We start from the raw sequence: 24270 nt of genomic DNA on the forward strand, positions 1-24270 counted from the left end.
ACAACTTGTGGAAAGACACCTGCTAAGGCAGCAATTCCAAAATACATGTAGAACTGGGACCCTGGTGCAGAAATACAACCATATAAAGCCACACTCATACTCTTGGATGTAGAAATGTTTCTTACAGCCTATATATGTGCACATATATCCTGAAAATACACATGATTTTGCAGATTTTCAGTAGCTCAGTCTGTTAAATGCCTTGCATGTTGTACATTTTGCCACACACAGTCCTGGGTTCTAATCCAGTGTTGTGTCGCATTTCAATTACATTATTGTGAAGACAGCAAGTAATGACTGAGTCATGCAGTCTTACTCCCCACATGTTACTGCTACTTAATTAACTGCTATCCAGTTTTGCAAGACAAAGGCCTGCAGGCCAAGACACAATGCATATATCCATATAGCCTAACTATATGTTGCCTACTACTCTGTTAGTCGCACTGTTGCATAAAAGATGTGCTTTATGCACATGCCCCGATTGCACTGTATAGAATACCCTTGCTCTGGCTCTGCCATAACGACAGCCTTACATAGCTGACACAGTTACATGTATAGCTTACTGTCCACCAAAGCGTTCACATCCCTCCCCCCATGTGTTGTAGGCTGCAGCAGTAGCTACAGCCTGTAGTATACATAGCTGTATGTAAAGGTAGCTGCTACAGACCTACCATACCTCCCAACCCCCTAGAACAAGGGATCTAGTCACAGCCATACTTAATGGAGGGGCAAAGGCCCACAGATAGGGACATGTTTAACAATTTGCCCCTGCAAAGATAGTAAGTTGATAGAATAACAGCTATTTCAGTAGCATGCATAGTCTGATGGGTATGCAGTGTGACACATACATATGTCTCTTCCCTTACTGACCTCATCCCACAATGATTGCCAGTGCACTGCCAGATGACCACAATGGTATGGGACACTGACCATGCCGATGAAGCAAATCTGTGGGCATACATCATAAATCTCTACAGTGGATGATGTTTGTACCTACCCTCAGTAATGTCCATCTCAAAAACTAAGACAGAGGCCAAGGCCTCTATGAAGGCCTTATAAATTGTACTGTGATGGCATGTTATTGGCTAATGATAGTGCAATACAGCTGCTTTGGTTGCAATTAGCAATGCTGAGCCACAAAGTGGTGCAGATACATTAACCTTCTAATGAGAAGTACTTTACAAAACCAAGCAGCTGGTTATGGAGATCAGGTTTGTATGAGACTTAACACACACAGGGAATGTATTATCAAAAGATTAATGGAAGCAAAGTTCAACAAAGGGGTACTGCATTCCACTAGGTATGTAATAGATTTCTCCATATAACAAGATGCAGATGGGAGAATTGAGGTATGGGGAATAGGGATTAGAGAAGTATCTATGGTGATGACATGTCACTGATACTTTGTTGTCCTACACCTACACGAATGCCTCTCAACTGTCCATGATTTCAATCACATCTCACCTCTGCCCCTGTCAATCCCACCTACAATGGTCGGCTGTTGTAGGAAAGGTAGTGGATTACATATAGTACATAGTGACAATAATCGTGGGTGTACACCCCTGTAACATCAAATTATGTACTATAATTCACCTTCTCTCATTCTGCCCATCCTCACATAATTAGTTCTAACATTGTAAAATGACCCTGAACATACCTATCAACTGTCCAGATTTTTGGCTCATATTTTTGGTCTGTTCCTCATAAAATGTGTGGCTTTCTGGCAAATCACTGGTATCATCTGAGGACCAAAGTCATTAAATAATGGCATACATTTGAGTTTCAGACTTAAAATCCTTTAGAAAATGTATGTTAAAACAAACCATATGTACTGTATCCACTTCTCCCAAAGAACAAGGTAAAAACAAAAGTCAGCACAGTCATGAAAGGAAGAGCAGGACTCCAAAATACTTTAGTGCTTTCATTTTTTAATACACTACAAACTTCTTCAGAACAATTATTTCAACCATAAACCCCACCTGTTTTATATTGAAACACCTGACAACATCAACCAGTAACAATCAACAATCAGTTAATTACACAAATCTTGTAAACTGCATTTTAAAGTAACACTTAAAAAAAAATCATAGTAACATATTATATATGTCTCGTATAATCTTAAAAAACGCATTCATATACAATTTTCATATAAAACTGTACCACATTAAAACATAAGCCACATATGAAAATATATAAAAGTATATATATATATATATATATATATATATATATATATATATATATATATATATATATATATATATATATATATATGCATATATATATATATATATATATATATATATATATATATATATATATATATATATATATATACATATATATACACACCTCACGTAAATGAAATGTGGCAATTGTCTTCATAATTTCTGCATTTGTAAAACACAATTTATATTAATAGTTTTGTTCAATCCAGGAAAATGATCTGTGCTTAAAGGAATTTGCTATTTACTCTCCCTACATTCTAGTATGTTTTAAAGTCTCCAGTGAAAATACCCGAGTCCACGGTGTCTAATTAAGAAAATGTAAACTTTTTAAAATTGTTATAAACCATAGCATGCCATGTCAATGCATTCACCGTATCCTTATTTTTAATGGCTAAAACATGCTCGTAAATTCTTCTACCTAGGGTCCTGATTGTTTTACCTGTATAAAAACATTTGCAAGAATTACACATTGCAATGTACACAACAAATCTGGAATCACAGGTGTAACAACCTTTAGCCCAAAAGATCTTTTTACAGTGTTTTAACTCAACGGAACCCGAATTGTCTATAAATCTACATTGTCTGCAGTGACAAGTAAAAGTGCCAAAAGATTCATGTCCCCCCTTATTATAAAAATCTGTTGTGTTTTCTAAAATAGCTTTGATGTTCACTATCAAGTTTTCCAGTTGTCCATAATGATACTTCTAATCACACTCATACCATTAGAAATCAGTATTGGAAAAGTCAATTAATATACTTCTTTGTTATGACCCAAACTCAAATCTAAACTACCGTTACCTGTAAGAATAGGGCTAGCAATCCCCTCACATAACATCATGATTTCTGTTATAATTTTCTTTAACAAGAACAAATCATAACCCCTCTGTATAAAGAAGTGGACAACCTTGTCAGCTTCTAATGAAAAGGTGAGTTCATCACTCGTCAAACGCCTCAGCCATATAAGCTGCCCCTTGGCCACACCTCTATCCTACTAAAAAAAAAAAAAAACTGAAATTGTCATGATTGAATTCCAAGTGTATATCAAAAAATCAACTGTTTTGCCAAAACCACCATGGGTGAACGTCACAAAGTCAGTGGTACTATTTAAATCCTTTACAAAGATAGAAAAGGTCTCAAAATCATCTTGCAACAACAAAAAAATCATCTATGTAACATCTATAAACAATATATTACTTGCCAAAGGGTGTGTTACTAGATATTTTGTCTCCCACATAGCCATTACTAAATTGGCAAAGGATGGTGCTACCCTGGAACCCATGGCTGCACCAGAAATTTGTTGAAACAAAAAAATCACCAAATCTAAAGAAATTATTGTCCAACACAATTTCCATCAAGACACACAATGTATTGATTTTGTCATTGTCAAAATCAGTATAATTGGTTAGGTATTCCCTAAACAAATGGAGTCCTGCTTCTACAGCAGTCACATATAATGATGCAAAAACAAATGGAGTATTTATATTGACAAAATTACTTAGTAATTCTAATAAATGCCATGAGTCATGAAGGTAGAACTTAGAATTTTGAACCGCTGGGTTTAAAATATTATCTAACCAAATCAAAATAGGTTCTATTTTAGAGTATGCAGCTGAGACAATTGGTCTAAAAGGTGGGGTCATTCTGTTTTTATGTACCTTTGGGATGTCAAACAGTAATGCTATTTCTGAATGTTCAACCTGTAAATATTTGTATGTAGAATGATTAATATTACCCTGACAAAATAAATCAAATAAAGACAGTCAACTCTTTTGAAACAATTCTGAATGTACTCAACTGTAACTTGTGTGTAGTTCTTATCATCACTCAAAAGTTCAAACATAGCCTTTTCATAATCATTGGATTTCATGATGACAATAGACCCACCCTTATCTGCCTTCATTATTCTTAATTCATGATTGATAGCCAACTCATACAAAGCTCTTTTTTTCTCCAACAGAAAGATTTGATGGACTGTTGTTATCATATTTCAAATTTCTAAACTGTTTTTCACAAAGTCCACCAAAAACTTGCAAAGTGGGACACAGTGCCAGGTTATAAGTACTCCTTCCTTTAAGTACATCCAAAGGTGTATTAATTACAAACAAAAAACCCTCAAAAATGAACTTCAAATTTAACTTTCTCAAATTCAAATATAATTTAAAGTCCACAATCAAATTAGTTATGTTAACATTGTTTGATGGAATGTATGTTAACCCACGTCGAAGTACAGTCACAGTATCTTTAGACAAATTCTCACCACTTAAGTTCACAATGTCTATACAAAAATGCAATTTTTCTTCCTGTTCTTCCCTCTGCCTTTCCCTCTGGTGTACACAGTCTTCAACCATTTTGGGTTTTTTTTGGTTCCCCGACTTGTTTATTAAAAAAGGCCCACCACTGTTGGATGTAGAGGGAACAACATTTTGTGACATAGAATGATTGTTAGGTGTCACTGTACTAGTCTGAACAGGCATATTATCAGAAGACTTAGGAGAAGCTGAAGCAATAGTTAAATGACCTTCATTCTGATTTTGATTGACAGTCATATTGTACAACCTGTTTGCTTTAACAACCCCTCTTTGAACCAAATAGTCAGTGCTGTCTTTATATGCAGAAAGGTCTCTTTTCAGTTTGTCCTGCTTTCTATTAATAATAGAGGCTTTTTGTCTATCCACTTTTGCTGAAATACTATCATACAATGACTTTAAATCAGAAAAACAACCAAATGCTATAATTTTGGCCTCTAATGTCTCCATTTCAATTCCCAACTGAGACAAATAATTTTTTATAATGTGAAATAAGCAAATTCATAAGTGCAAAACCTGTGCCGTCAAAAGCTCAACAAGCTGTTGATACAAAACATCACCTTGTTCGACACAGTTTGGAAACTTCTATAGTCTTAAACCTCACAAAACACAACCAAGTCTAACATTCTCTTCCAAATAAGTTATTTCTAATTTTAAGGCCATAATTTTTAAAAGACAACTTCTCTAGTATAAAAGTATTGGCCTTACAAACTTCAAAATCATCAGAGACCATATTTTCATTAGTGGCACTTACTTTTTGGACAGCAGAATTTGTCCATAAAGGGTTGCCGAAATCATGAAACACATAAAAAACAACATCTTGATGCTCAGAAGATTCAGAAATAATGTAAGGATAGCTATTTCATTCTGAATTTGCTTCCATATGCACATCTGAGCTAACTGAAAAAGTGTCCATTGTACTGGCATCATGACGTTACTCACACTGCTGTTCTGCTGTAAACATGGCTTCCGTGATTCACTTGGCAATGTAAGAAGCCCTCACGAATGGCTTCAACTATAACTGTAGATAACTGCTCATTAAGATTTCTTGCACTAAGAGGTTGAGAGGTATGACCCTGAATGCCCCTGATGTACTCTGGTTAAGTCCCTGTTCTGCTGACATTTGTTCCTGTTTAATTGAGAGCTATGCATAACATACCTGTCAACCTCCTACAGCAAGAACTCAGGATAAAGCCATAATTAATGTGGGAGCAAAGGCCAAAACTCACCTGATGCAGTGGTACCACTACTGGCATATTATTCTCGATATAGGTGCATTGGGTGTTATGTTTCGATATATCACATACACTGTCATATTGCATACCTTATAGATGTATTGCACTGGCAACATTAACTGGATGTAGCTGAAGTGCATGTTATAACTGGCCTGAATTGTCTGTGTATGTTGTTGTGAGTTTGTCTGTTGTGCATGGGAGCAGAGATGTGAAGATGTGAGTTGTTGATCCTCATCTGTATGAGTCTTTGTGGATTACCATACATAATTATGCAGGTAGTAATGTGCTGCTGTTGTTTTGCTTCTCACAACAGATGACCGGGGGGGAAGTTGAGTCTGTCCCTCTCACAACCTGATGTCAGTGTCTCATTGGATGCTGCTGATGATGGTGGCCATAGTGAGGCACAGGCGGGGTTGTCAGTGGCTGAATCTGTCTCAGAGGTTGACATCCCTCTTCTGCCCCCATTGTCATTGCACACAGTCAGTATGCCCACACATACCTAGTCCCCAGAGGCCACAGATATTGGACAGTCAGAGTGTGGTGACATTGAACAGGGCAGTGTGACAACTATGGCTTCAGTGAGTGTAGACACTGGCCATAGCCAGACAAGTGGCAAGGTCCCACACCAGCAGATTGACAGGGGTGCTCATAGGAGGACTGCTGTCCATCCATCACCTATTGCAAGTGTTACATCACATGTCACTCACCACATGTTTCGGTCTGTCATGGAGGCACAGGCATGTCCTGAATGCAACACCAGATGGATGCTTAGGGTTATGGATGCAGCACAGTCTGACATCTGTGACTTCCTCCGCTGCACTGGGGACACCCTGGATCGGTTCCCTGCTGTTGTGGATAAATAGTGGGCTGAGACAGTGTCTGTCTTTGACCGTATAATGTCTGTGCTGGAATATCTGGTTGGAGTTGGGCATAGGACATGTGGACAAAGGTCAGCAAAACCATCTGCTTGGAGTCCCTTTTACCATGCACAGTCACCCGTCCGTGCTGGCACTACCTACAGTGCTACAGAGGGAAGTGTGATGTCCACACCATGACATGGAAGGCCATAGGTATGTGGTCCTGGATGATCTCATGGGGGACACTGCCCCAGCATTTTGCAGTCACCATCAGGTACAAGCACCGCACATCTGACCTTGGTCATGGTGGTGCTAGTGCAACTCCTAGCAGAGACAGTTCACATGTTCATGGCCAGAGACAGTGAACAGTCCACTCTACCATGTATGGTCCACAGCTGTCCAACATACACACATGTAGGGCTAGCACTTGGCTTGATTATGTGCATGCACACACTCAAACACCACTGTCACATGCAGGTCACCAACCAACACACACCTCTCCATGGCCAGTCTAACCCGCACCCCTTCCTGACTCCCACACATGCTGTCACCTCTTTGGCACAGCCTAGGGCTCTGGAAACTGCCATTACAGCCTGTGCATGTGATGATACCTGTGCCACATCCCTGCCATCTGTAACATTGAATAATGAAATTATGTGTCTAATGCACAGGATGACTATATTACTTTACATGTTCTTGTGTAGTGCAATATTGTTTTGCCATGGCACTTGTTGTGGGCCACTACAAGTATTGTATGCTGGTATGTGTCATGACTACATATCAAACTGTGTATCTTTGTTGCATGATGTTAGACTGGTGGTAGAGTTACAGAATGACGGTTTGTGTCTTAGACCTGTGCATGTGTCCATTCTAGATGTCTGAAGGCATTCACAATGGACACATAGCGGCAATACATCAGCACAGCATGGCATGGCAGCACAGCAGACATATGATGTCAGCAAGGTAAGACAGCATACATGCATGGCTTCCTAGGCACATATATGTATAACAGTGTATCAGGGATAATTGGGGCAGTCAGCGTAATCATGCATTCATACATTGTGACAAGGTCTGCTATCCTTGATATGTCACCTGGGTTTTCGGAATGTACGAATCTACTTATGTGGATGAGGGCAATTTAGAGGCCTGCAGCTAGTCACATGCCCATAACATACATAGCCACTGCATGAAGGTAGCCCATATGGGTATGTCTGTAGTGCTGCAAGAGTATATATTTAAACACACACACACAAGTTGGACAATGTGAGATTAGACCTCCTTCTGATCTACTATTACACACTACAGCTCACAGTACTTATCACATGACCCATGGAGCTCATCTGACATTAGACTCTCAGCCAGTGCTCTTAAGGTGGATGACATCAGCAGGCCTTGTAGAGGTGGACAATTTAGAGGCCAGCAGCCAATCATAACACCATGAAATGCATACCATTGCACAGAAATAGCCCATATAGGCCTGTCTGTAGTGCTGTAAGGGGATATATTTATACACATGGACAAGTCGGCTAATGTGTGGTTAAAACCCCTAGCTATCTAGTGTTACACACTGTAGCTCACAATACTTATCATACATGCCACAGGCTATGTCTGTTGTACATGTGGATGCAGGCACAGCACTTGTGGAGTATGCAAAGTGGCCTTGTGTTAGACAGCATTTGTGGCCTTTAGACAGATACTACTTGGTACTGTTATTGTATCCAGTGTCCTAGGAGTGGGATACCTGGTAATTTCCTCTGCTATGTGTGTACAGTTACTAGCATGGCCATATGTGGTTGTTTGCAGTTTGATAGGCTGACATGTGGCCAGGGACAATATGGCCTGTCCAAGGAATGAATTTCAACCATTGTACATTACACCTCCTGCGTACCTGTGTTTGCCTACAGGGTGACAGTCCACAGTCACAAGGTTCTGCGGGTGAGTGGATTATGTACTCTTGAGGCCTTGGTCTGGTTCCATTGGACAACTGTTGTGATGTGTAAGTGCAGATAACCCCAGAATTCTGGAGTATGTGGGGACATTCGTACTTCCCCAAACATATCTTTATAACTGTGCATAACAGGGATGTCTCCTTAACTGTTGTGTGTGCACATTATGTAAATGTGTTATGTAGATATATGTAGAGAGTCTATGTATCATTGTACTTTATATGGCTATATATATCTTGTTATTTTATATATATATATATATATATATATATATATATATATATATATATATATATATATATGTGCCACATACTGATAGATACACTAATCAAGTGTGAGGGGGATAGGGAGAGACAGATATGTATATGCAGTGGTATGTATGTACAGACATATTTCCACATAGCAGGTCTTTGCGCGGAAGAGGCAGCAGACTTGGGCACAGGTTAAAGTGCAGAAGCATGCCCGATGTGACTGTCAGTGCTTACAAGGTGACTCCAGGACAGACCTACCTGTACTCCAGTCTGGGATTATGTGTGCTGCAGGCCACTGGCTGCTGCATCTGTTACCACAGTACTGCACTTCCCTGAATTGTCCAAGGCATTGCCTGGCTGTTTGCTGACCTTAATATGTGACTCATGCCTCTCAACTGCACAGAATTTCACAGAATGTCCAGAATGTTGTCTCATAGTTTTGCTTTGTTTTACTTAACATTGCTGGTTTCTGGCAAATCAGTGGTAAATCATTGAAGACTGAAGTTAATAAAGAAAAACAGAGACAGAGTATGGAAAACATGGACCAAAACAAATCTCCCTGCAGACTTGCTAAACTACAAAGAACTTAGAAATTAAACCAAAAAGTGTATTAATAAAGATAAAAGAGACTTCTACTATAATCCACCCTCAGCCTTGAAATCTAACACCCCCCCCCCAAAATTTTGGAACTCATTAAACCACATACTACATCCTGGTGGTCTCTGCTCCCCCAATCCTTGTCCTGATAAGACTTCCAAAGATACTGCCTCCACCTTCAACACATATTTCATTGACTGTATTCAAACCATTTAACAACAGTGCCAACTCATTTACCTTTAATAATATTTCAAACCACTCTATCAAATCCCACTATATTCTCATCAATTTTTTCCCCTCAAACCTGTACCCACTAGTTACATCAAATCCCTAATTTCTAAACTCAAACCTTGCTCAGCTTCTACTGACAACATTCCTTCCCTTTTCCTTCATTTAGCTGCTGACTTTCTTGCTCTCCCTGTATCTATCTTAATCAACCGCTCCATTTCCGAGACCAAAGTCCCTTCCATATGGATACAATTCTTCACTCTACCAATACATAAAGGAGGTAACTCCTCAGACATCACTAATTTTAGACCAGTTGCCATCTTCTCTCCCCTCTCTAAATGTCTAGAAAAATGCGTACATAAACAAGTTATGCACTACCTACTCAACATGGCTTTAGACCAAAGCATAGTACTACTACTGCCCTACTATCATTCCTTAGTACTATATCCCTTGCCAAAGATAACAACAAACTTGTCTCCTGCCTATTCTTAGATCTCTCTAAAGCTTTTGCCACCATCTCTCACCCTCTCCTTCTGGACAAACTAATCAACCTTAACGTCTCCCTTGCTACTGTTGCATGGTTTTCCAGCTACCTCACTGACAGATTTCAAGCAGTGAAGTGGCAATCTGCACTCTCCTCTCCTCTCCCAGTTAAAATGGGTGCCCCTTAGGGTTCCATTCTTGGTTCACTACTTTTCAACATCTTGACTAATCTTCTGTATTCTTCCTGTCCTCAGTTATCACTGATCCAGTACGCTGATGACTCTACTGACATCACTATTGCTGAATCTCTCTCCGGACTCATCTCTACAACACAGACGTCCTTTAACTCAGTAGAAAATAGGCTCTCTGATAACCAGCTTATCCTTAACCCCCCAGAAACTAAGTTTTTGCTTTTTCTTCCTAAAAACTATAGCCACATTAAATCCACTTTCACAATCCTGTCCCTCAATAACACAAAACTAAGTTACTGCTTTTTCGTCCTAAAAACTACAACCACATTAAATCCACTTTCACAATCCTATCCTTCAATAACACACACATTGAGGTGGAAACTAGCACTAAGCTCCTTGGCATCATCATTGACGACCAACTTAAATGCGATTTGCACATTAACAACTGCATCAAGAAAACTCATCAGAAACTTGGACTCCTCTACTGCAACAAAAAGTTTCTCACCAGTGAAGCTAAAGTAATTCTCTGTTATGCCTACCTCCTAACCAGTTTATTATATGGCTATAAAATTGTTACTTGACTCAACTCCACACTCCTTGCTAAACTCAAATCTACCTACAACAAGATAGCCAAATTTGCAGTCCATCAAACTTACAAGTCACATCACTGTCTCTCACTCAAACACCTTAACTGGCTTGAACTACCTCACCAGCTTCTTCTTCCTCAACTCCAGATCATCCACTTCATTCTTTATCAGGCTTCTTACTGTCCTACCCTATCATCTCTCATCTCCCACTATTCACCTGCTAGGTCCCTCTATAGCTCTAACCCAGATCTACTACAAATCCACAAACCTAAAACTAAGAAAGGATGTATTCTTTTTAGTTATAATCCTTACAAGGCCTGGAACAAATTCCCACTAGAGATCAGGTCACTTAAGCAACTTTGTCAATTCAAGCTAGCCACTAAAGAATACCTGTTAAGCCAATGGACCTGCCTCTGTACCCACCCCCTTAAACAGCTTATCAACCCTAACTGCACACCTCTATCTGCTCCCAACCTATGTATTGCTCTCTAACTCTCTAGACCTTGTCTCACATTAACTTCTCTATCCTAAGCACATTACATACATTCTTATCTGCATAATGTAAGATTTTCATCTGGTGACAAAACTATTGTTTGTCCTTCTGAATGATATAGGGTTCTAAATCTGACAGACATAATGATTAGTTTACTGTAGTAAATCCTTGTTTTTCATGCATATGTTGCTTTGAATATTTTCTGTAAACCAGTTGTTGATTGTTTACTTATTTTTGTAAATGATAATCTGTAGAATATGTGGAGCTTTACTCCCTGGGCCTCTGCTGAAAAAGGGCTGGTTAGCTCAGTCGGACAAACCCAGTCAACAAATGTAAAATAAATCAATAATAAATAAATACCAAATATTTGAGTTTCAGACTCCATACATATCAGGAGATTCATGCCATTGCAAGAGGTGTTATTCTACCAACATTCTACGTTTGTAAGAGCAATATTTAAACTTGTCCTTATTTGTGGGCCTTTGTCCCATTTTTATTCATGACTTTGGTCAGATGTCTTGCTCTAAGAGGTTGAGAGGTATAATGTAACTGGAGTACATGATGTAACAGCACACACACAGTGTAACTGTCTGCATACCTCTCCCTGTATATGTTTTTGCAGGATGTCCACCATTTTACCCCATATGCCTGCTGTGTTTCTCATACATTTGTGATTTTCTGGTAATGTACTGTAAAATTCAGTCAATGAATTGTTGTAACTAACATTGAAGTGATGGCCTTTACATCTTACAGCTAATCTGACCTGTCACAACCTGCTGTTATACAAGCCACCTTCTAGGTTACTCAGAGCATGTATAATGTCTGTCTGTAAGTTTGTCCCTTTGTCAGTGTCAGTGCAGAAATGCATTCGGAAAATAACTGAGAACATTTCTGGAACTGACAAAACGGAGGCATAACAGCTCATGAAAAAGCATGTATTATGTATATTAGACATGCTAATGGCCAAATATATGGCCATTGGCATTAAAAATTAATTATTATTATGAAAATTAAACTTTTTTTGGCCGATCTCAGCCATTTAGGCATAGGGCAGTGCCATGCAAATGGGATCGTGCCAAAAATAAAAAAAAATGTGAAAACTCAATTTTAAGTTAATTCTGCATTTTGCCATTAGAGTCAATGGCATGCAGAATGTAAACAGGTCTATATTAAAAGTCCAAAGAGGTGTTTCAGCAAACACCTCTTGGTTGATACATAATGAGCAAATGCACTAAAGTGTGAATGCTCAAAACTGTGGTTTCTTTTCCTGGGAAAGGAACCGCTAGTACAAACACACACACACACACACACACACACACACACACACACACACACACACACACACACACACACACACACCCACACACACTTTAAAACATAACACCCCTCTAACTAAATATACCAACTCCGAAATCTCACTACAGTGAGGAAAGGTGCAAACACACGGGGATGGCCAAGTGATTTCTTTCCCAGGGAAAGAAATTGCTTTTTTGAGCATCCGTGCTTCAGTGAGTTCACTCATTACGTGTCGACAAGAGGTGTTTGTTGAAACATCTCTTCTGTATTTTAATATAGACCCTATGTAAACAATACCAGGGAGCACTGATTGTCAAGGGGAAAGGGTTTGTTTTAGGCCAGTAACCTAATGACCTACACACTTGGGTATGCAAATGAGGGGAGTTATACTGAATCCCATATTTCTTCAAAGTGTCAGCTTGTACCTAATCGTGCAGGTACAGCAATGCAACAATGCAATTCTAAAAGCTGAATGACTTCATAAGGGCGTGTGACATGCCTGCTGTAAGCTCATTGGAGCTCTGTGGCCCGTGTTTGCCTTTAGCTAAGCACAGCTAAGGAAGGGGGTGTATCAGATGTGCCTGAGCACTGTGTACATAGCCTAAATGGGTTCACGTGCTACACACCGGGATTTAAATATAAAAAAAAAAAAAAAAAAGAGGAAATGGCAGCACTGTTTACATTTCAGCTCTGGGTATCCACGGCACACCTCAGGGCTTATATAAGGAGGAACTGGGAAGGGGAAACAGCAGTAGGAAGGCAATCAAGGAAAATTAGCATAGTTGTCAGGTAGAATGTATCAGAATCAACCAATTACTCAAGCAGCTCAGCACACTGTTATAAACTATGCAAACACCTTTCAGACTGTTTTTGGGGAAACAGCATTAGGAAGGAAATCAAGGAGAACTAGCATGGCTGGCAGGTAGAATGTATCAGAATCAGCCAATTACACAAGCAGCAGCCCAGCACATTACTGTAAACTATGCAAACACCTTTCAGACTGTTTTTCCCACAAACTCTACACCACCAGTGTATACAGACAGGGGATTTTTAACTGGAAAAACTAACTAAAATTGTTAACGGCTGCTGCTGCATTACTCCATTAATATGTGCTAGAAACTGAGGGTGGTGAGGAGAATGCTGACAACTGACCCAGAATGAGGAGGAGGAGAAGAGTGTACAAACCCAGGGTAACCTACCAGGGCTTACATGAGCTGGAGATAGTGGAGCGCTATAGGGTGGACAGGAACATTCTACAGCAAATCATTGAGCTGTGCCGGGCACATCTCACACACAGAACTAACAAAGGGGAACCTATGCCAGTGGATACCAAGGTATGTGTAGGCTTAAGAATACTAGCCACAGATACCTTCCAAAGACCAACTGGGGATAACATGGGGGTCTTACAGGCATCAGCATCCAGGGTACTCCACCAGTTCCTGGATGCCATGACACCACATGCCAATGAGCACATATATTTCCCCACCACCCATGAGGCATTGACCAGAAGATGCGTCTCTTCCACCATATAGCAGAATACACTGAGGTAGTTGGTGCTATAGACTGCATGGACAGCCACATCAAATCACCACCCAGAGAGCGAGGTAGGGTCTACATAAACTGCAAGGGATTCCCCTCCATCAACTGCCAGGTCATGTGCGATGCCCAGGGCATTATCATGAACATGTGTGCTGGCAGCCCTGGAAGCTATCAGGACTCCCACATCTGGCAATGCTCACAGATGTATCAGGGGTTTTCCAAGGGGGATATTCCATATGGCAATCTATTGGGGGATGCTGGCTATGCACTGGAGCAATGGCTGATGACATTCATCAGAAATGCACACACACCCAAACAAGAACACTATAATGAGACACACACACAAACCAGGATCATTGTAGAGTGTGTAGTTGGAATGCTCAAATCATGGTTCTGCTGCCTTCACATACCTGGTGGTGCACTGCAATACTATCCAGCTACATGTACACAAATGTTCATAGTATGTGCCATGCTACACAATATGATCCTGTGGAAACAGCTGTAGCAGGAACAGCATGGGGCAGGGACACACAGCCCACCACCATTGCCAAGGCCAGCACAGGACATAGGGACTCAGAGGAAGAATATCCTGAGCCTGCCCCTGTAGGCAGAAGGAGGCATACCCAGTATGCCCATGTCTTGGCAAAGAGGCAATGCATAGCATACACACTGACACTGTAGGTATCCAGGGACTGATAACTCTCTTTGATTCATGCATACAGTAAAAGGGATGCCAAACATGACACTACCTGTGCTTTACCATGTATAGGGAGTGTACTACGTGCATACAACATAGTCAGCCCTCCAGCACCATCCTTAATACTGGCCCAGCAACATGGTAAGTCACCCTTCCTATCAGTTACTGAATGGAGTAGTATGTTCTCATAGTTGTATGTATGATATGGATGCAAGCATGAAAGGGAATTGGGTGGCTGAATGGGATAGCAGCAGATAGCTGACGGCTATATGGGACAGCAGGAAATCTATAACAAATACTGGTGTCAACATACTAGGCAGTATTACACAAGGAGACAAATCCCACTGCAGTACATGTGATGGCACAAATAACTGTGGGTGTCAATAGGTCACACACATGGATGTCAATGAGGATCACATATCCACCACCAGCCTCACTCAGCAGGACAGGTGTAGATGACCATAAAGAAAGGTCAGGCTAAGGCCCCCAAATCATGGCAATGGTGAACAGCCCCTCAGCAGACATACACAGACATACTACATCAGGTCGGGCAGTTCCACTTTAGTTCTGAAGGGTAAGAAAGTCTGAAACTGAAATTTATGTCATTAAGATCTAACATGTGTACTCTACTGATATGCCTCCTTTCTGCATGATAGTTCACAATACAATATGAAATGGAAGCCAACAGAGTAACTGAAAATACCAGTACAGTCATTGCAAATGTTTGAAGTCTTCAGGTGTACACCCCCCACACACAATCCCATGTAGAAATGCAGTAACATGTAAGTTTGAGAAGTAATACCACTGGAGCACAGATTGCCAGAGCTGTCACAATCTACATTGTTGCATGTGTACAATATGCAGGGGTCAGTGTGGTAAGTTTGTTGTGTGTTTAATATTGCCTGTAGTCAGCATGTGGTCAGCATGTGGGCCTGTATGGGTGTGTCTCAGTGGCATAGGTACAGTACAGTGCTCGACAGGGCCATGTTCCAACAACTGCAGTGCCAACCACTCTGCTTCTCAGCTACACCCATGTCAGCAGTTGTACATACTCACTGTCCAGATGTCAATATTTGCCACCATCAGAAAGCTGGACATGCCATGAAAGGGGGCCCATACATAGAAACAGCACACGGGTGGAAGTAACCTACACTGAGTGCATATAAAAAAACTGTCAACTGCACACAAATTTGGAATTATACATAGAAGTTAGCATCACATTAGTTGTCCCTCTAGTATGGAATACTGGTAGTCTGGCCAGTCACTGGCAGACCACAAAAGGCAGAGTTATAAAGTAATGAAAGGCTGCCCATGTCCACACACAAGCCAGCATAAGGGGAATGTCCCAGGTATATTTGTGAGACAGGTGCAAGTAGCTTCCATATGACACATGCACCCAGCTAACCCCACCATCAGCCACAGGTTTATCACAGGTCATATCCTTGCTGTAGGGAATGAGTGCAGCATGACCCCATCTCTGTATGAGAATACATACATGATGCTGCATGCTGAATAGGTGTACAATGCAGGTGTGTCCCTAGCTGTAAGCAGCAACCTGACCACATCCAGACTCATGGATCAGTATGAACAGGAAGGATTGACAGAAACACCTCAACCACTTACCACTGTCACCCCAGGGTAATCCACTGGCTTGCAGCCTGGGAATGTATGACTGAAAGAATGCACTGGCCTGCCACAGATGGCCTGCAGCACTCTCAAATGGCCTACAGTCCTCTGGCAAAGGCCCATGCCTCACCCATAGTGCTAATGTATGGAATGTCAGGGGGTCCTAACTAACAACCATTTTGACAAATGCCAGTAGCATGCCTCCTCATGCCCTACTGCAAGAACTGTGGACCAGGCCATAAATACTAGTGTGATAAAGGCCCAACTATAGGAATACCTCTGAGATATTGCTTTCATAATGTTAGGAAGAGGAGAGAATAATGGGGGGGGCTTGTAGAAACATGGATGTCATGGAGTGTGTGAAGTCTGAAACTCTAATGTCTGGCCATACTACCCCCTGACAGCAAACCCATGAATGAATAGACACAAAACTGCTTGTAAACCACAATGTGAAAGGAAATTGACCAGATATATGAGTCTTGCCTCTGGATAACCTGGGTGTATCTGTACAGCTGAGAGGATGGTCCCAGCAGGATATGGCCATTCCATTAAGTTGAGAAAAGCACAAGAGGGGGATCCCCAGCCAGCATACTAACAAGGTGCTGGACCATTTACTCAGAACCAGCAATCTATTGTCTGTAGCAACCCCTCCACAATGGCAGGAGTGTGTCAGAATGTGTAGTCTATATGGCTCAAAATATTGGTCTCAGCTTCAATCATCTTGTATTTCCCTGGTAAATAACTGTGAGCAAAGAATGAAAACTTTCAATAGTTGATGACATGATACATCACAGTGTAAAACAGTGCATATGTCAGAAAATCTATGCTACAACCAACCATGTTATACCTGCACCACAGACAGCAATAGTTACAGTATCCCCTGTATGTGATACCCATTGTGTCTCCATATTGGCAACCTATCTACAGATATCCTGCAGAAACAGGTTGCTAAGTGTAGCTGTAGCACACAAAACCCTAAACTGGAGTCCAACTCACCCTGCAATGGATGCATACACTCAATATAGAAGGTCATACTGGGCATGCTCCTACACTTAGAGAAATGAATCCCATGTCTGACAACACAGTGGACTACAGATATCCATTACTCGCAGATGTCTGTGCACACACACACCAAATTGTGCACCATTGATATTTCAGACACACACGCGCACACACACACACACACACACACACACACACACACACACACACACACACACACACACACACACACTGGATAGGAATACTCACACATATCTAAGGCCAACATAATATAATATGTCAAACATACACTGAGACGTGGGGAAGAGAGAGACAGACAGCGACAGAGAAAATCTCTTTATGAGTCCTTTCCCTCCCAGTACACATCACATTGGACTATATCACGTGATGTGCTAGTGTAATTCGCTGTAGAAATTCCTTTGGTTAGCCCTCAGCCCTATACTCTCAGTGGTGCTTGCGATAACTGTGTAACACTATAGTACAAGTAAGTATCCATGTAGCAGTTGTAATTTCAGTCCTATCAAATGTAAAGTTGTGTGTGAGTGTGTGTGTTTCTAGATGAATGTGTTTGAGGCCATTCACACTCATTAAACTTCCCATTACCCTACTTTAGCAGTCCTGCTGAAGTCAGTCACTTTTTGGGCAGCTTGCAACCCTATAAGCTCGGTGGCGCTTGCGATAACTATGTAATACTGTAGTGTAGCAAACAAGTTAGATAGAAGTTCTAATCCTGGTCTGTGCAAATGTGTGTGTTTCTGTGCAAGAGTGTGTGTGACTTTGTAAAGAATTGATTTTGTGGCCATTCACACTCACTGCACTTCCCTTACCCCTCCTTTAGCACTGCTGCTGATGTCACTCACCTACAAAGATACCTTTGGGCAGCTCACCAATATATAAGCTCTGTGACACTTGTGATAATTGTGTAATACCATAGTGTAGCAAACTAGTTAGGTAGGAGTTTTAATCACAGTCCTGGCAACTCTACAAATGTGGGTGTTTGTGTGAGAAGGTTTGTGTCTTTGTAAAGACCTAATTTTGTGGCCATTCACACGCACTACACTTGCCTTGCTCCTCCTTTAGCACTGCTGCTGATGTCATTCACCTTCAAACATACCTTTGGAGAGCTCTCCAACATATAAGCTCCATGGCACTTGCGATAAATGCATAATACTTTAGTGTCACAAACTATTTAAGTAAGAGTTCTAATCCCAGTCCTGGCAAATGTCTGTATGAGAGTGTGTGTGTGATTTTGTAGAGACCTGATTTTGTGGCCATTCACACTCACTACAGTTCCCTTACCCCTTCTTTAGCACTTCTGCTTATGTCACTCACCTTCAAAGATACCTTTGGACAGTTCTTCCACATATAAGCTGTGTGGTGCTTGCAATAACTGTGTAATAGTATAATGTAGCAAACTAGTTAAGTAGGAGTTGTAATCCTTGTCCTGCCAACTGTGAAAATGTGTTTGTGTGAGAGAGAGTGTGTGTCATCGTAGAGACATAATTGTGAGGCCATTCACACTCACTACACTTGCCTTACCCCTCCTTTAGCACTTCTGCTGATGTCACTCACCTTAAAGGCATGTTTGGAGAATGCTCTATCTATAGACTCTGTGGCATGTGTGATAAAGGCATAACAATGTAGTAGCGATAACTACATAGGTAGGGGTTTGAGTCTCATTCCTGGCATGTGTGTGTGTGTATATATATATATATATATATATATATATATATATTCGTACCGTAAATATTTTGACCCATTTACACCCAGTACACTTCTCAGTGCCTGACTTTAGCAGTCCAGCAGATATGATTCACCTTAGAAGTATCTGTTGGGAACCCTAAACCATGTAAGGTCAGTGGTGCATGTGGTAAATGTGTAACATAAAGGTCTGAAAACATAGTTAGATAGAGATTTAAACCTCACTCCTGGCAAATGTAAATGTGTTTGTAGGGTAAAATATTTTATGAAATCTCTTTCCCATGACATCACCCAATGCCAGTATTTTCAAAGGCTGGTAATGTTCCTCACCTTAGAAGTACCTTGGGACAGCATCCATCCTATATGTTCTGTGGTGCATGTGATAAATGCTTAACACTGTAGTAGCAATACATAGATAGGTAGAGATTCAAAACTCAGTACTGGCAAGTGTGTGTGTGTGTGTGTGTGTGTGTGTGTGTGTGTGTGTGTGTGTGTGTGTGTGTGTGTGTGTGTGTGTGTGTGTGTGTGTGTGTGTGTGTGTGTGTGTGTGTGTGTGTGTGTGTCTGTTATCAGTATCCTGTGTGATTGTGTAATAACAGGATCCATTGGGGGTGGGTTTTGCTAAATTATTATATTGAGGATCTAGTATATGTCCCAATGTCCACATTACAAGGCCAATAGTTGTTAAACACCATAGAAGTTGGTGTAGACAATCCATAGCCTTAAATATGTAGTGCCATGTGCAATGACTATGTGACAGTATGGATTAGTTAACAATATAGGCAACCCTTCTAATACTCAGAGACCACTCTCCACCCAGGAATCATACTCAAACACACTTGGCTAGGCAGTAACCCCTATATCAGTAGTTCTCCTGCAAATTGCCTCACAGATAGTGCCCACTGACTCCATATCAGACCAATGACCAGACACGACCCATGTACTCTCATGTTTGGGATCTACCTTTATAAGATGCAGGAGAACGCAAAGACACCCTGGCTGATAATGTTTGCATATGTTTTAGCATTCCCAATCCATGTGATGTTGACATCACACCCAAAGGCCACTTGACACCTATGACTGTTGTCAGAATCCTGGACATTACCTCAATGCCAACAGATGTGCCGCCATTACCTATGGGAACACCATCGCTCACATGAAGTAATACATTGGTGGTAGTCCACTGAGCAGTGGTATTATTATAACAGAATGGGGAACACAGGTTGACAGGTGGCTGCCTGTTGGCCACAACAGTGCCACTGACATCAGAAAGTAATTTGATGTGTTACATCTCCTGACTGAGTGTGTGTTATCCAGCAAGTAAAAGGACATGGCACCCTGTTCCAACCCATCAATAGCCCAATCAATGTGTACAGTGGCCCTTTTGCCATGTTCCCCACTGGACACCTGCAACAACTGTAAAGTTTGCAAATGTACCCCACAAAGGGAATACCATGCCTTATACATATGCCCTGTATGGACAGACTCCAATAACTCCAATGAATCCCCGTATCATACTGTCTATGTAGGTGCAATCACTACTTCATTTACACAGCCATGTCTCACCAAACTAGGTCAGGAATGCTACGTCTGAAGATACCAGTCTATCCACACAACATACCCCAGAATCCTCAAGCACACTTTCACACTTTAAGGAACATGCATGTGGGACGTGTACAACCCAGACACTGTCTGTGTTATGGAATATAAATCACATACATGTGAAGCAGTGCAGATCAATGGCCAACCACAATAGAAATCTGGATGAGTGGATGGGGAATACAATACCCACCCATGGGGACAACTCCAGTGGCTATACTCCTGAGCCAGACTGGGGTCTATTGTCATGGGGCCTGATGCCAGAGTATTCCCTTGGCCTAGTCTTGTAGAGCCTTTAGGCCCATTCACCTATTGTACACTTATGAAGAAATGAACACATGGGTCTCAGTACTGGCAAATTTGTGTGTGTGTGTGTGTGTTTGTGTGTGTGTGTGTGTGTGTGTGTGTGTGTGTGTGTGTGTGTGTGTGTGTGTGTGTGTGTGTGTGTGTGTGTGTGTGCATGTGTGTGTGTGTGTGTGAGAATCATGTACTGTTTGGCTTATACCATTTTGACTTGTGTACTACCCTTCACACTTCCCCTCACCCCAATCTAGTAGTCCTGTTGATGTCATCCACCTTAGAAGTACATTTGGACTAGATGGGAATGTGTAAGTACTGTGGCACATCTGATAACTGCATAGCACTATAGTAGAAATACACTGCTAGGCAGGAGTTCTAATCCCAATGCTTGCAACTGTTTGTGTGTGTGAGGATCATATCTTGTGTGGCTTGTACCATATTGATGTGTGTACCATACATGGCTGGTGACCACCTCCCACTGCCAGCACTTTATATAGTGTGGCAACAGCATCTGCCTCACATGCAGCAGGTTAAACCATTGTACAGTCCTCTGTACTGATGTGTGTGGAATATCAATATGTTTGCAACCTATATGTGGTCAGAAGTGGTATGTGTGTCTTAACAATGCCTATGTATGTGATATTATAGCCAAATAGGCCACAATGTGTGTACTGACACATATAACAGCATGAGGTATTATACCTGAATGAAACATCATGCTGATACAATGTCTGCCACCCTCACAGGTGGCCAGCCTTGTAGGTACAATACATGAGTCCAGGTGTTTGGTTTTACAAATGAACTGTTCATGTTATGGGTCACATTAAAAGCTGGAAAAGGTGTGGACTGACATATTGTGGTCCTAATTAGTATGTAAAAGGAACACCTTGCATCTTAACAGCAGTGTGCATATAATTTATATCCACTGCATACCACTAATGTGTCAAACATGTCCCTACCTTAGGCCATTTGTCAAGCCAATTTTGCTGGCCTCTGTCCAGATGTCTTAGCCCTGACAAGTTGTGAGGTATGTCACATGAACGTTGGATTTACATCAGATAGACCCCAGTGGTGACAACTGTGATGCAATGCAGTTAACCCCAGCACAAGTGAACATGCACAAAAAGCAATATAGCTATTATATAAAGCAATATAGTTATTACTGATGGTTGTGTACATGGTAAATTGCATGTCCTTTACATGCTTGGGGTATTGCTAGGCAGCAACAGAACAATGTCATACTCACCAGCTTCAGGCTGCTGTCCCATATGCAGACCAGAGGATCCTAGGTAGTTGTGAGAGGCAGTTACTGTCAGCATACTCACATGTGGCCTTGGTACAGGATGGATGCAGCATGTCTGTACATTTACAGTACTAACCTCAGTAATACACACTGTTCTGTCCTCACCATAGATGTGCACCTCTCTGCATTAGAAAACCCCATCCACAACTGCAATCAGACCTAATACATGGATGTAGATACAATACAAATACATGTATGTCTGATACATTAGTGTACTAATCTGGATTTACTTTACATGCTTAAAATTCTGAAATATCAAATTTCAAAATCTCGAGCCCATAAAGTGGAAATCCTAAAAGATCAAAAACCCAAAACTGCGAAATTCAAAATCTCGCATTTTGGAGATGTTGAATTAGTGATTCTGGTGTTGCGCTGTGTTTATGGATTCAGGTAAGTGTTTATGTTTTACAAGTTTTGGGTAGGGGCTGTAGTATTTGTTAGTGTGTTTTGTTACTGTGATGTGTGTGGGTGAGGGGAATGTAGCTTGTGTGGTGGTGTTTTGTGTGTTTGTGTATGTAGTATGACCTTGAGGTTAGTATATTTAAGTAGGGCGTGCGGGGGCTGCAGCCTCCCACATGGGGGGTACAGGGGGGCTTGCCCCCCTTCTTGTGTACAATTCTATTGAAAACATAACAATCTTGTCTGTGAAAACATATGGAAATAATAATCAATACAATAAGCTAGTTGAATGAGTGTGCACCCCCTTAAACTAATATGCTGTGTATGCACCTTTTCAGATGGTTACAGCATTCATTCATCTTGGTTTGGACTCAAACATCATGGCACATCTTCACTTGGCAATAGTTGCTCACCTTCCTAGAAACACCTTTGATTGTTTTTCAATGGAATTGTACAGGTTAGAGGTCACATTCAAGATGAGAAACATTATAAAATGATCTTCTGTGGTCTGATTGTCATACAACACACACACCTGGCATTCCAACAGGGGTGTGTGCACTTGTGATATCCACTGTATATAGGTGTTGATATAGCTGGTAGTGGTAGGCATGGGCAGAGGGTCATAACACAGTTGGACACTTTGATTACTACCTGATAATTATGCCTGCTCTAGTACCCATATCAGTGTCAGGGCAATGCAACAACCAGTAGCTGTACACATTTATGTTTGTTATTTACAGTGACACTGATATTACATACATGTGCAACATGCACAACCTATGTACCTGACTGCTTGAAACCCATGTGATTAGTTTTGTGCCTTCCAGTTGAACATATGCATACATACATGTGCTCAGGGGATCCCTAGTATACATTTCTGTTCTATGTTAGTATGGCACACTGTATTTACAGTCTTGCTGCTCAATAATACTTCTCAACCTGTTATAGCAGTATGTCTGGACAATGGCACACATAAATGGGTGACAAAAGGAACATCAGTATTGATACTGTATTAATATAGCTGCACCATACATTAGTACATTGATTGCACAGTAGGTTCTGACATCACTGTGATAACCTGGAAGTTGTCCAACAGTCATAAGTAATCTATTATGTTAGAATGTCATTGCTCACAGATCTGCCAATATCTTGGCTGACATAACACAGGTATATGCGTATGTCACTACATATATTAAACACAAATATGCTTATTGTCCAGCAGAACACTGTACTGTTGAATGTTATCAATTCAATATATCACATGCAGTTCAACACTCATATCTGCAACAGTACTTTACTATGCACATGCCCTATATAGGTCTCTTAGCTTTACAAGACAAACATGTGTCATACTCATATTCACAGATAACATAGATATGGACAACACCCCATTATCTAACCTATAT

Source organism: Protopterus annectens, chromosome 3.part1 (assembly GCF_019279795.1).
Source record: "Protopterus annectens isolate FY-2018-M chromosome 3.part1, PAN1.0, whole genome shotgun sequence".
NCBI classification, from domain to species: domain Eukaryota; kingdom Metazoa; phylum Chordata; order Ceratodontiformes; family Protopteridae; genus Protopterus; species Protopterus annectens.